We start from the raw sequence: 12,349 nt of genomic DNA on the forward strand, positions 1-12,349 counted from the left end.
TTGAGGAAAACTGGTGTGTCTATTTTATGAAAATGTTGAAGATCATGGCAGTAACTATTATGTGTGAATTGTAAATCTTACTGAATGATAAACTTACTCAATTTTTAAGAAGAGGAAGATAGTGCCAAGTTGCTGCATTCATTTTTTGTCCTTCACAGGGTATTACTTATTATATGAATTGTCTAACTTTCATGATTATTATATATTTTTATCATGTCATATCATATATGACTTATTTGTAAGTAATAGTGGTCCAATTTGAGTTTCATTTGATGTAAAAGCACAATGATATTTTGACTTAAATCCAGATCTGATAGCTAAAAGCCTAACCAAACAGGCAATAAACGACACAAATAAAAACATTTAAAATGTCTTTTTCATGAAAATGTTCTGTGTTTAACTGAAATTTTGATGCCCGTATATATTTTTGTATAGATATAAAAACGAAATCTCAAGAAGAATTATATACATAACTGAGTAGACAGAGCAGAATTCCAGAAAGGATTTAAACAGTGTGTTGTATTCTTAAAGGTAAAGACCAGTTATGGTCATGCGATTGCATTGTGAAAGAAACGTTGTAGATAAACTAATTTACCAAATTTATCAATTAGTAGGCAGTTTCCCGGCAAATTTTTATCATCATGTATTAGTCAAAACATATTCTTTCACATGATTGGTAATAAGAGCTTCCCTTTCATTTTTTGAAATTGGGGCATTTCCAATAATGGTCTTTACCTTCAATCAATGGTATGCTTATTCAGACCTGCTAAGTTGGAAGTTCTTTTACATATGCTACAAAACCACCCCAAAAGATTAATATTTCATTCGCATATTGACTCAACAATTTTCATGGACTTGAATTTCAAATTTTTCTATGTGTATATTATCAAATAAATCTGTATATGTTTGTATGTAAGATATGTGCAAGTCAACCACTTTGGGTGATGGGTTAAACCCAATGCAAATATCTATTACTTCTATAATTGTCATATTGTATTTTTTGTTTCAGATGAATATTGTGTTTAATTCAAGCTTTGTTGATTGTACCAAATTGTGCATTATACCGGAAGCCTTCATTCTGTTTTTTACTAATGTGAATAGATACATGTACTAAAGTGTACTGTGATACTTGGTCTACCCACTCAACTTGTTTCAGAATAGAACTGTAAGAAAGCCAGCCTATGTTCATCTCTTTCTCTCTCTCTCTCTCTCTCTCTCGTTCTCTGGTCAAGAATTCTTTTGTATATATAAGTAGATAACACATGATTTGATAATTGGATACAAGGAAAGTGCTTGTAAAGTACAAATGCAAAGTACTGAAACATTAATTTATTTCAGAGAAGAGAATGTATTGTCCAGTGTAGCATCCTTAGAGGTGCAATTCAGAAGTAATCCAAAAAGATTAAATGTGTGCATTGTAATTGATAATCTTTTTTACAACATTTTTATTAAATATTTTGGAAAGTAGTACTGTTTAATTATTAATTTTCAAATAATTCCACATTTTATGGGCAAACAAAGGACCTAATGAAGATGCAACTAGTACATTCTCATCAAAATTACAAGTGTATAAGAACCCACATTTTCTGAACAACAATACCACTTTCTGATGCCCAGACTGTCAGTGCATGAAGTAAAATAATGAGAGTAATCATTGATTACTTGTGCAGTCTAATGTGATTGCTTTATGTAGGACTGTGTTTGGACAACATCTATTATTTGTTATTTTATATACTGTATTCAATCATGATGATAATGTTTTTTCTATCCATAGACAAATCTCAATCGATTAATAAATTATGCTAATTTATTACCAATTACCTATCTCTAATTTCATTTCTTTGTATATTTATAGTATCTTGTGACAGTGATAGGTGTTATTTGATACTTTTGTAGCAAGTGTTGCATCTCTTAACTAGTTTTGTATGTGTTTAAGATGTGTGTGAGTGAATACATGTATAATAGAATAGATATGACTTTGTCAATGATCTAAGGGGAAATGTAGGGCCTACTAAAGAGTTGTAAATCAGCTATCCAATTATGAGACAATTTCACATCCATATAGTACTAGTAAATGCCTTGACATTTTGTTGCTGCTTAAAGCCCCTTTAAAGGTGTTGGGAACTCCTAATTCACCAACAAAATTGATGGTAACATTTTACTTAAAGTGTATCATAATGTGAAAGAGGATATCATTTAAGACACAGCTGCAAAGATTCCCCCCCCCCCCCCCAAAAAAAAAAAAAAATGTGTTTGAAGACAAACTGATAAAAGAATACGTAATTTGGGTTTTCTGTTGTATGCAGAGAACCTAAATTTTGTATACATCAATATATTCAACTTCGACATTTTTTTTTTTGGGGGGGGGGAATTCTTTGCAGAAATGAGTTTTAAAAGACATCCTCTTTCATATTATAATACAATTTAAGTGGAATTTTGCCATCAAATTTGTTGGGCTCCCAACACTTATAGAGGAGCATTAACGTTAATTTTGGAATAGCGCCATCTTGTGTCATCAAATTTACAGATTTATCAGGGGCAGAGGGTTCCGTTTGTATTGTATAGCGGTATAATTCTCATCAAATAACCCCCCCCCCCCTCACTCTCTCTCTCTCTCTCTCTCTCTCCCTCTCTTTCTCTCTCTCTCTCTCTCTCTCTCTCTCCCTCTCTTTCTCTCTCTCTCTCTCTCTCCCTCCCCCCTCTCTCTCTCTCTCTCTCTCTCTTTCTCAGACTCTCACTCTGTTGATGTCTTTCCCTTCATGCTCTCATTTATTGTAATATACTGAGCCCCCTTTCGTTATTTCGTCCATTAGTATTCTTAAGTTCCCTTTATCTTGTTATTTTAAAGATGTGACTTTTCATTTCATCAGGTTGTAGCAATTCTTACTTTCTACGTCCTGATTTTAGTCCATGCCATTCCCTCCTCGCCTGCACCCTTGCCCAAACCCGAAGCAAGCGATTTGAGCTGCCGGTTACATGGTGACCCCTCCCCCAAATTAGAAGAGCCTATACAAGAGTACATCATCTTCCTATTCCCTACAGGGCTATAGTGACATGGGACTTGCCATTATAAAGTACACAATATTCGCGATAGAGAACAAAATAAAAAAATATCATCGCATGCGCGCCATCTCTTTCGCGATTTGGAATTGTTTGCATTATATTTCGGAGCTCGACTCCGGGGAAAATTAGCACACGATGGCCTATTTCTTTTTAATATAGGGTAAACAAGAGGAATATTTTTCAAAAAGTGGGTCGCGACAACAAACCAAGTAGAGGATGGTGAATGGAGGATGGAAAGGGGATATATTTGGAATAAGAGTATAGAGCAAACCCACATCCAATCGCAATATCACTGGGGAGTTAATGGAGATAGGCGTATTAGGCACCCACCGAGCTAGATTGGGACGCCACTTGAGGCGATTTTAGAACCAATTTATTGTCGTCACTCTAGTACATGTGATTGAACGGGAGAAGTACCATGTTACGCTTATATGTTATGATTAGTATAATTACATTGACCCAGATTTATCATGATGGTTTGGTGATTATGATAAACGTAACAGTCGTGGTATTAGAAGTAGTAGTATAGGCTCGATGGAATTAATCGTTAATTACAATGTGAATAACGGGAATTTCTTAAAATACACATCGATCTAAGTAGAGGGAGAAAAGTATATTAAGTACGATAGAAAGAGTAGAACATCTGGGAAAATATATATGTTTTTACAATTGTCATTATGAGTACAGAGTTATAGTGAAGGATTTACATTTTCCTAAACTATGAAGAAGAAGAAAGTTGAACAATATTTTCAAGTTATTCAAAAACAGATTTTAAACAATTAAAAGTTCTACCCCTAAATTTTTTCAATACAAATACCAAAACTTACATATTAAATAGGCTTTCTAGGTGAACAAACAGAAACAAACAAAAACAAAAATTACAAACAAATGCCAACGATTATGAATAAAATGACGAATTCAAGCAAGGTGAAATTAAAAATATATTGAGTGTAATAGATTAGGAATAATACGCTTAATGGTGTATAGGAGCGAAGACGGTAAGAGCCCAGAGTGCAAGACTATTTCCCCTTCCTTTTCAGTCAAAGACTTAATAATATTTAAAGCAAGAAAGAGATTGTAGAGGGAACAAATATTTGAACTCTCTGCTGATCAAAATTCAAAATCCATTTTATTCCAAGAGTCACTATTCCCGTTGTTGGTGCCAGGGTCTCGAAAAATGCCATCCTGAAAAATAGCTATGCATTCCATCCTTCGCGTTTGGCAGTGTATCGCATATTACTGCATATTGCTGGCGTATCATGTATCAAATGCAATATGTTCGCCCAAATAAAGTGATTAGATAATTTTTTGGAGTCGTGTAAGTGATATCGTGCAGACAATGAGACTATAAATTGACATGCAGAAGAAGGGACAAGAAAAGAGTACCAGAGTAATATAGTGCTGCAAGGTCATTTCTTTATGAAGTGATATTGGAACGCCGTTTTATAGGTATTTTTTTAGAAAGACATATCGATATTAACAGCCGTCTTTTAATCTCAGAGTGTATTTCATAATTGCATCTGCTTAACTATATTACGTTTTTCACCTTCATTAAGAAGAAGGGTGATTCATTTTTTTGTCATTATTTTTGTAGTTAAGAGGCACATTGATAACATGGCATATTCGTATAACACTGATTGTGACAAGGTTCTAGGGGTTGATAATGGAGTGGTTATGGTGATGTGCGTTGTTGTTGTTGGAGGTGGTGGTAGTGGTGGTGTTGGTGGTGATGGTGATGGTAATTATGGGGTTATGTGGCAGTGGTAGTGGTGGTGGTGGTGCTGGTGCTGCTGCTGCTGATGATGATGATTGTGATGGCGATTTCTTTTATTTTGGTCTTTTTCTTCCATTGTGGTGGCCACCGCTTTCCCATTTCTTCATTCTTTTTAATCCTCCTTCTTCTCTTGCATTTTGCTCACAGCCTTTTACAACGCGTGTTCAATCCCTCCCCTCATTTTGAATTATATTTCTTCTCCTCTTCCTATTTTTTCCCACTCCTCATCTATATATCATACCTCAGATGGTTAGTTTCAAACTCAGTCAATGACTTCATGCACATACACTCGGAGACCATCTCATTATTATTCATACTTTCACACTTAGTCATTGAGAGCGGGAAATTTTAGTCAAGACTAAGAGTGAACTTTAAATTTTCAGGCCCTCCTAAATAATGAAAATAAATTCTGAGAACGCTCAATCGCAAGCGTAAACTCCTAAAATGCCACGGACTCTCTACCATGGCATGTTTATGATATCGACAGAGTTAAAAGAGTTTGATTTTAAACAGTGTAAAACAGACTTGGATGGGACAGCTAGCGGTCGTCTTGGGGTAATTTGGTTGGTGTGAACTCGTGAAATGTGAAGATTAGCCCGACGTCTATATACCAAGGGTGCACATATACATTAATGAGCCTTATCTCCAGGATTTCGTTCGTTTGCTAAACGCATAGAGAGACAGAATGGTGTGAATACTTATTTGTTCTGCCTAACTTAGCTAGTACTTCAGCCCGAAAGCCATTATAGCAGATGGAAAACTATAATCGCTCTTTCGTGTTTATATCCGTCCATACAACGAAAAAGCGATTCCACTGTCAATTTGTTTTTTCTATTTGTAATTTCTATGCACCAGTTATCTGTTGTCGCCTTCACACTGCTGGTGATGATTTTCATTTCATGTTATTCTTTGCCTTCACTCACTTCGCATTCACTTTGTCCTTCGTTCATTAGCATGTCTATCCTTTCTATTTTCTCCAACCATTATTTTCTGGGGAAACTTTTGCTCGATTCAATTTTATTTTTTATCTAAACTATTCAGATATTACTTATCAGAAACATTAGATTACTACGTTGGCTCATAATGTAAATCATCTCTAAATAATATAAATCATAACGAAATATGTTGTCTATTGATGCAAACCGGAAGTCGGTTTAAGTATTTGGATAATGCGCTGCCCCCCCCCCCAAAAAAAAAAACCCTCCTTATTCTTCAAAAAGGACTTCAATCGAAACTTTCCCAACAAAATATCCCCCTTTTTCTCTTTCTCTCTCTAGCTCATAACACAGACATTTATTTGATAACAATAACAGGAAGATGTTCATCTAGTCATATCCAAGGAGACAGCGGGCTATATGTTTTCAGGCGATGTCCCGAAAACCATATGCCGCTCTATCTCCTTCTTCACAAATTATCGAGCGCACAAAATTTGGGTTTCCATGGCGACAGATGCAATCACCCTCGCAACGGTGTATGTAAGAGGAAGCGAAGCGCGGTAAGAGTTCGGCCATGCGTGCCCGTCACCCCAGATAGTTCCAGATGTCCCATAATTTCACTCTCTCAGAATAACACCCCAGAAGAGGAATCTTAATCCCATTCTCCACTCTTGCTTAAACCTAATTTCTTCAGGGTATATTCCTTCAAATATTCCAGAGAATGATCGCTTTATACAATACTTATATGCTCTGTTTCTCTGTCTGTTTGCGGTAGTAAAATAGAGACACAAACGTGTTAACTTTGGTTTCTCAGTTCCCACTACCACTATTGTCAACTTCTTGTTATTTTCCCTTTTGTTTTATAACCTCATAACCGTCTATTTCTTTTAAATCTCTCTCTCTCTCTCTCTCTCTCTCCTTCTTTAAATAAATGTTGTTGTCCTCCCAAAACTGTTGTTTCATTCCCTCGTCCAATCCCCCCCCCCCATCTCTTAATTTTCCTTTACCTTTTCTTCATGTTGTCTAGGCCGTGATCCCTTCGTCTCCGCTGATTCACCATTTTACTTCCACTTGCTTGAATTTAATTGGGAAAATATTGATGCTCCGATGGCTAGATGCGGTGAATTAAAGCTCTCTCTCTGTCTCCTTTTTTTTTCTTTCTCTCTTTCTCTCTCTCTCTCTCTCTCTCTCTCTCTCTCTCTCTCTCTCTATCTATCTATCTCTCTGTCTCTCGTTTCTCTTCTTTCAAATATCTTAGTTTGTCTATATATTTCTCTCTAGCTTTCTTTCTATCTTTCTATTCCCTATTCTCTTGTATCACTATATATGTCACTTCGTCTCCCCTTTTCATCTGATCTCCTGTTTATAATCTGTCCATCTCTCTCTCCCCTTCGTAACTCTCTCTCTCTCTCTCTCTCTCTATCTCCTTTTCTCTATTTACTTCTTATTATTCTCCTTTTACTTCTTCTTGTTATCTTTTTCACCTTCCTTTCTCTCCTTTTTTCTATCTCAATCTTTCCTTTGTTCTCTCATTCTTTCTCTATCACACCCACACCGTCATCCTAAATCATGCTATCTCATGAAGATGTCGACATGTTTTCATAAAGTTTTTGTTTCACGGTAATTGATTGACGCTTTTAGACCACACGGATATCCTCTTCATAATGCGTTTGATAATGATTGAAATACACAGAAAGAATATTAGAAACCTATTTCACTTTTATTACAATATTACAGCATTAAATGTCACTAATAATATTATCAACGATCTTATTTTCCTGTCACCTTTGTGCATTCACACTCACCATTAGACCGCTCTAAGGCGTAGACCGGTCTAGTGTAGACCGGTCCAGGAAGTGAGTGGAAAAGGGGATCATGATGAAATGGAAAACTGTCAAAATATTGATTTTCAATTGATAAATTTCTGCTGAAGAGGCTAATATTTGGAGGTTAACTTACTTGTTTACTTTTCATTTGCTACATAAGTATAATCCAGTTGCATTCTATTAAAATATATAGCTGATCAAAATTGTGGTATCTGTTTTAACTGATTCGGGGGTCCCAATAAATTTGCAGATTTAAATAATGATTATGTTCAGGACGAAGAGGAGTAGGATCAGGAGGAGGGGGTAGATAGAGAAGTAGGAGGGAGAAGGAGAAGGAGGAGGAGGAGGGGGAAGAGGAGGAGGAAGAGGAGGAGGAAGAAGCAGAAGGAAGAGAAGAAAGAGAAGAAGAAGTAGACGAAGAAGAAGAGAAAAAGAAGAAGATTAATGATGATGATTGCTACAATTATTATTGTTATTATTATTATTGGGTAACCCTATTGATGTCTATAGGCTTATGATGTGCAAGAACGATCTGTTTGTGAATGAACATAGGAAAATAAAGAAATTAATCAATCTAGACTCAGGAAAGAAAATCTGGGGATAAATAGATACACAGTATTAGAATTTAAAAACAACAATGAACGCATACCCAAATGGCGGGTTCCAAACAGTTTTACGCGGGATCCCATTCTACGTCAACGCTCCCGATATCGGTATCTCAAACACGCATGACTCACTATTTCTACACATACGTGTTTAGCATAATGAAATGAAGAAATAGAAGTTTGTCTCCAGACTCATTTATCAGCTTATCATCTTATTTAGCAAGCTCTGAAGGCGAGCGTCGAACCAGCACACCAGGGAATACAGGACGTGACAAAATTACGAGAAAATTATTGAACTATGTAAATACGATACCGGGAGGGGCCATGTCAATAGAGGCATGATCGTCGAGAAGGTTCACTATCTTCTTAGATTTGTTAAAACTTCAAGTCCTTCTCACATTGACTTTATGTCCTCTTATACCTCTACGATTTCTTACTATTATTACTACTACCACTAAGCTTATTTAAGTAAAATAACACAAAATACTTATATACTACATGTACTACTACTACTACTACTACTACTACTACAATACTACTACTACTACTACTACTACTACTACTACTACTACTACTACTACTACTACTACTACTACTATTACTACTACTACTACTACTACTACTACTACTACTTCTACTACTACTACTACTACTACTAATTCTACTACTATTACTACTACTACTACTAGTACAGTAGTAGTATTCTGCTGCTACTACTACAACTACTATTATATCCTTCATCAAAAATGTGTTGGCTTTTTATTGGTTGAGAGCTCGTCACATGACCAGAATAATATATATTCCCACTCCTAATTACTCGGAATATCAAAAAAATCTCAATTTTCATCGCTTTCACTCACTTATTTCAAACCATTTTCCTAACTTACCCATTATTAGTGTCTTCTCATATTAAGTGATTTATGAGACAGATGAGTGGATGATCTTACCTTCCCCAATTTACCATTATAACTACCTTTTTTCGGTCATGATTTGTCCTGCATCTTCCTCCTGCTTCCCCCTTTTCCCTTTTCCTTCTTATCTGTTTTACTTCTCCTTGTTCGTTTAGTGGTTGTACATTGTATGTTGTTTTGTAATATTGTCTTGTGTTTTCTAAGTCTTCGTAGGCAAAATTTGAAACATTTTTATTTTTATTTTTTTTCTGGGGGATCCACAAACTACAAGCACTGCTTTTTAGTGGATCCCCCCCCCCCCCATTTCCTCAGAAGTTAAGAATTTCTTGTAATAGTTTTATTATGTGCAAAGTTTATTTGTATAGTTTCCTGAAAAAATGAATTATGTATGGAAAAAAATGTAATATCTTTCGTTCTGTTGGAAATGAAATAAATAGGAATATGAATATGAATATGAATGTGGATTAATATGAAAATGTTAGATAATTATGAACAATTACTATTCTCATGGCTCCTTGTGTCTGAGCGAGGCGAAGGTTACTGAAGAACCGTTTTAACGCCCCCCCCCCCCCTCCGCTCCTCTTTCAATAAGAACACTGTGTCATTGGTTTTGTGCAGTACGTTGTTTGATTAACATTTCATTTACGAGTTAAAATCAAGCGGATTGTCTGTGTTAGTGGTTTCTAATGGTTATTTTTGAACATTTCATGCGCTTGAGCACCCGGGGGGGGGGGGGGTAGTAAGATCATTATACCTGTGTTCAAGAGATACAAAGCGTATAATAGAAAAAAAAAATACGTTATGTTACGATAAGAAATACATTCAATACAAAGAACAACGTTAAAGAAAGTAAGAAAACATATATTTTGTACTCGACTGTATAATAATGGCATACAATGTAATTGATTTAGTTTTTGTTATGTCCATTATGAAAATAAAGATGTAATTGATCTGAATTGATTACAAGTCCTCCAAACAATCACAACATTACAATCGCCTATTTCTAATAGTATAAGGAGTTGAGAATTGTGACGTCTAGTCTACCAGCACTTTCACTATCAGACTACAACAGTTCGATTATTGCTGCAGAAGTGGGAGGGGGACTTTCCCTCAAGGTCCCCTTCAAACTCTTTCGTGGACCTAAGAGCAGAATTACTTTAATAAGTAATGCAGTCGCTTTCCGAATTGTGGACACACCTCCAGTTTAAACACCTTTACGGCGTCTTTTGGAGGAATCCTACCAAGTACCAAGTATCCTAACAAGTATCGATCCCAGGCATTCATCATACATGTAGTAACGCTTTCGGTAGGAGGAAGTTTGCTGAGATTATTTCTTTTATAATTATATACCCCTTAATTCATGAAATAATCTATGAAGTTTAATTATTTTTTTATATGTTTATCTATATTGTCCCCTCCAAGAGCATGGTCAGTGTCAGACTACATTCGATTAGACGATTAACCTAAACGGTTTTAAATGGTTAAATGACAGTCCTTTATTTACTATCTAATGTCAATCTATGTCTGGTCTCGCACTATTTCATCTTGCGTTCTACAAACACGCGCTTTTATTCTTCCATTTCCGTAAAACGTTGAAATGCTTAGCAACAGCATCAAATACGAACATGTCGTCCCGGCTCTTTAAATAGATTCAAACAGATTGTTTGCGTATTATTCATGTAGTGCTTACTTTGAAAGTTGATGAGGGGGGGGGGGTGTGCCATGTTTGTTATTGTTGTATCCCGCTCTTTGCACACCAGCCGGGTGAGATCTACAGTATTGGGATAGACGGAATAAGTGGCATGTTCAGAACTGGCACCACACTTAATATCGTTCAGATCGCAATGTATCCTCTCTTGTGATAAAACAGTCAAAGAAAATATAATGGATGATTAATTTATCCAATTTTGAGTTGTTGTAGTGTTTATGTATTGAACCTCATTTTCAAGATATATACAAGAAAACGTCACTTACAAGATATAATATATACTAAACACAAACCTACTTCAATTACGCAATGTCTTTTAATATTGGCCACATTAAAGTCCTTATAAAATGAAAGGCTGAACAGTATTGTCAAAATTCATATTTTATCATCTCACATGGAAAGGATCAACTTTACTGCTGCAAGAAATCTGCAAAGAATGAAAAAAGATGACAGGGCAAGATAGAATAATACTCGCATTGATGGAAATCCGGTGTAACAATATACTAAAATGGCGGTAGAAATAATTATTAAAAAAACTGTTAAAAATGTATATGCCACACGATAATTTATTATTTTTTCCTATTCCTTATATTATTTATAAAACATGTCACAACTGTATTCACACCGTCACACTTCCACCACCTACAAACACACAAACACACACCCATACTGTCTTTCCCTCCCTGTCTCTTCTCTCCTCACTCTCCTTCCTTAATGCCGAGAAAATAATTCGATAGTTTTCCTTCACCCACTGCGCCGTGAAAGAAAAGTACCACAAACCTTATATTTCATTAACGAATCATTCCAAATTAACCCCAGCTGAAAATGAATCTCCCTAGCTGGTCACAAACTCTAATTGAATATAAACGTTGAACTTTTGTGCCCCAGTCACTTATATACTTATAACAAATTTTAAAAAATTTTACAAAATATAACAAAAATGTGTGTATATTTTTACGACAATCCTGTTATAATGTAGCATTTACCTTGATTCGTTCATCCCAACTTCGCACAATGCACCATACACCATAAATTAAATTACAAGTCCAAATCAAATCGAATAAGATATTAAAGCATGTGCGCTTGTGTATATTGACATTGATTGGACGCACTCAGTTTGAAATGATAAAGTACAATGATTAAATCACGATGAAGATTGCGTTTTGATATTTCGACCGCAGACATCTAATAAAAGTATTTGGGACCACAAAATTATGCCAAGATCAAGTTTGTGCAATAAATCGTTTCATTTCGATATGAATGAAAACCACAAGTACCGTTTCCATGGTAACACAGATCAACATATTCAGTTTTTCTGATGGTACATCTTTGTTTTAAAAAAACTGCGTGAAAATGTTTCCCATCACCAGCATCTCATATTATGTTGTAAATTCTGATGACCCCTACTCTCACCGCTTATTTTAATGCTCTATCGTTGTTGATAAATCATGACCCCACCCCCCCTACAACTCTACTTCTCTCTCTCTCTATCTCTATAATACCTATCCATGTATATATATATATCCC

This window comes from Strongylocentrotus purpuratus, unplaced genomic scaffold, assembly GCF_000002235.5.
Source record: "Strongylocentrotus purpuratus isolate Spur 01 unplaced genomic scaffold, Spur_5.0 spur5_scaffold_5, whole genome shotgun sequence".
Taxonomy (NCBI): domain Eukaryota; kingdom Metazoa; phylum Echinodermata; class Echinoidea; order Camarodonta; family Strongylocentrotidae; genus Strongylocentrotus; species Strongylocentrotus purpuratus.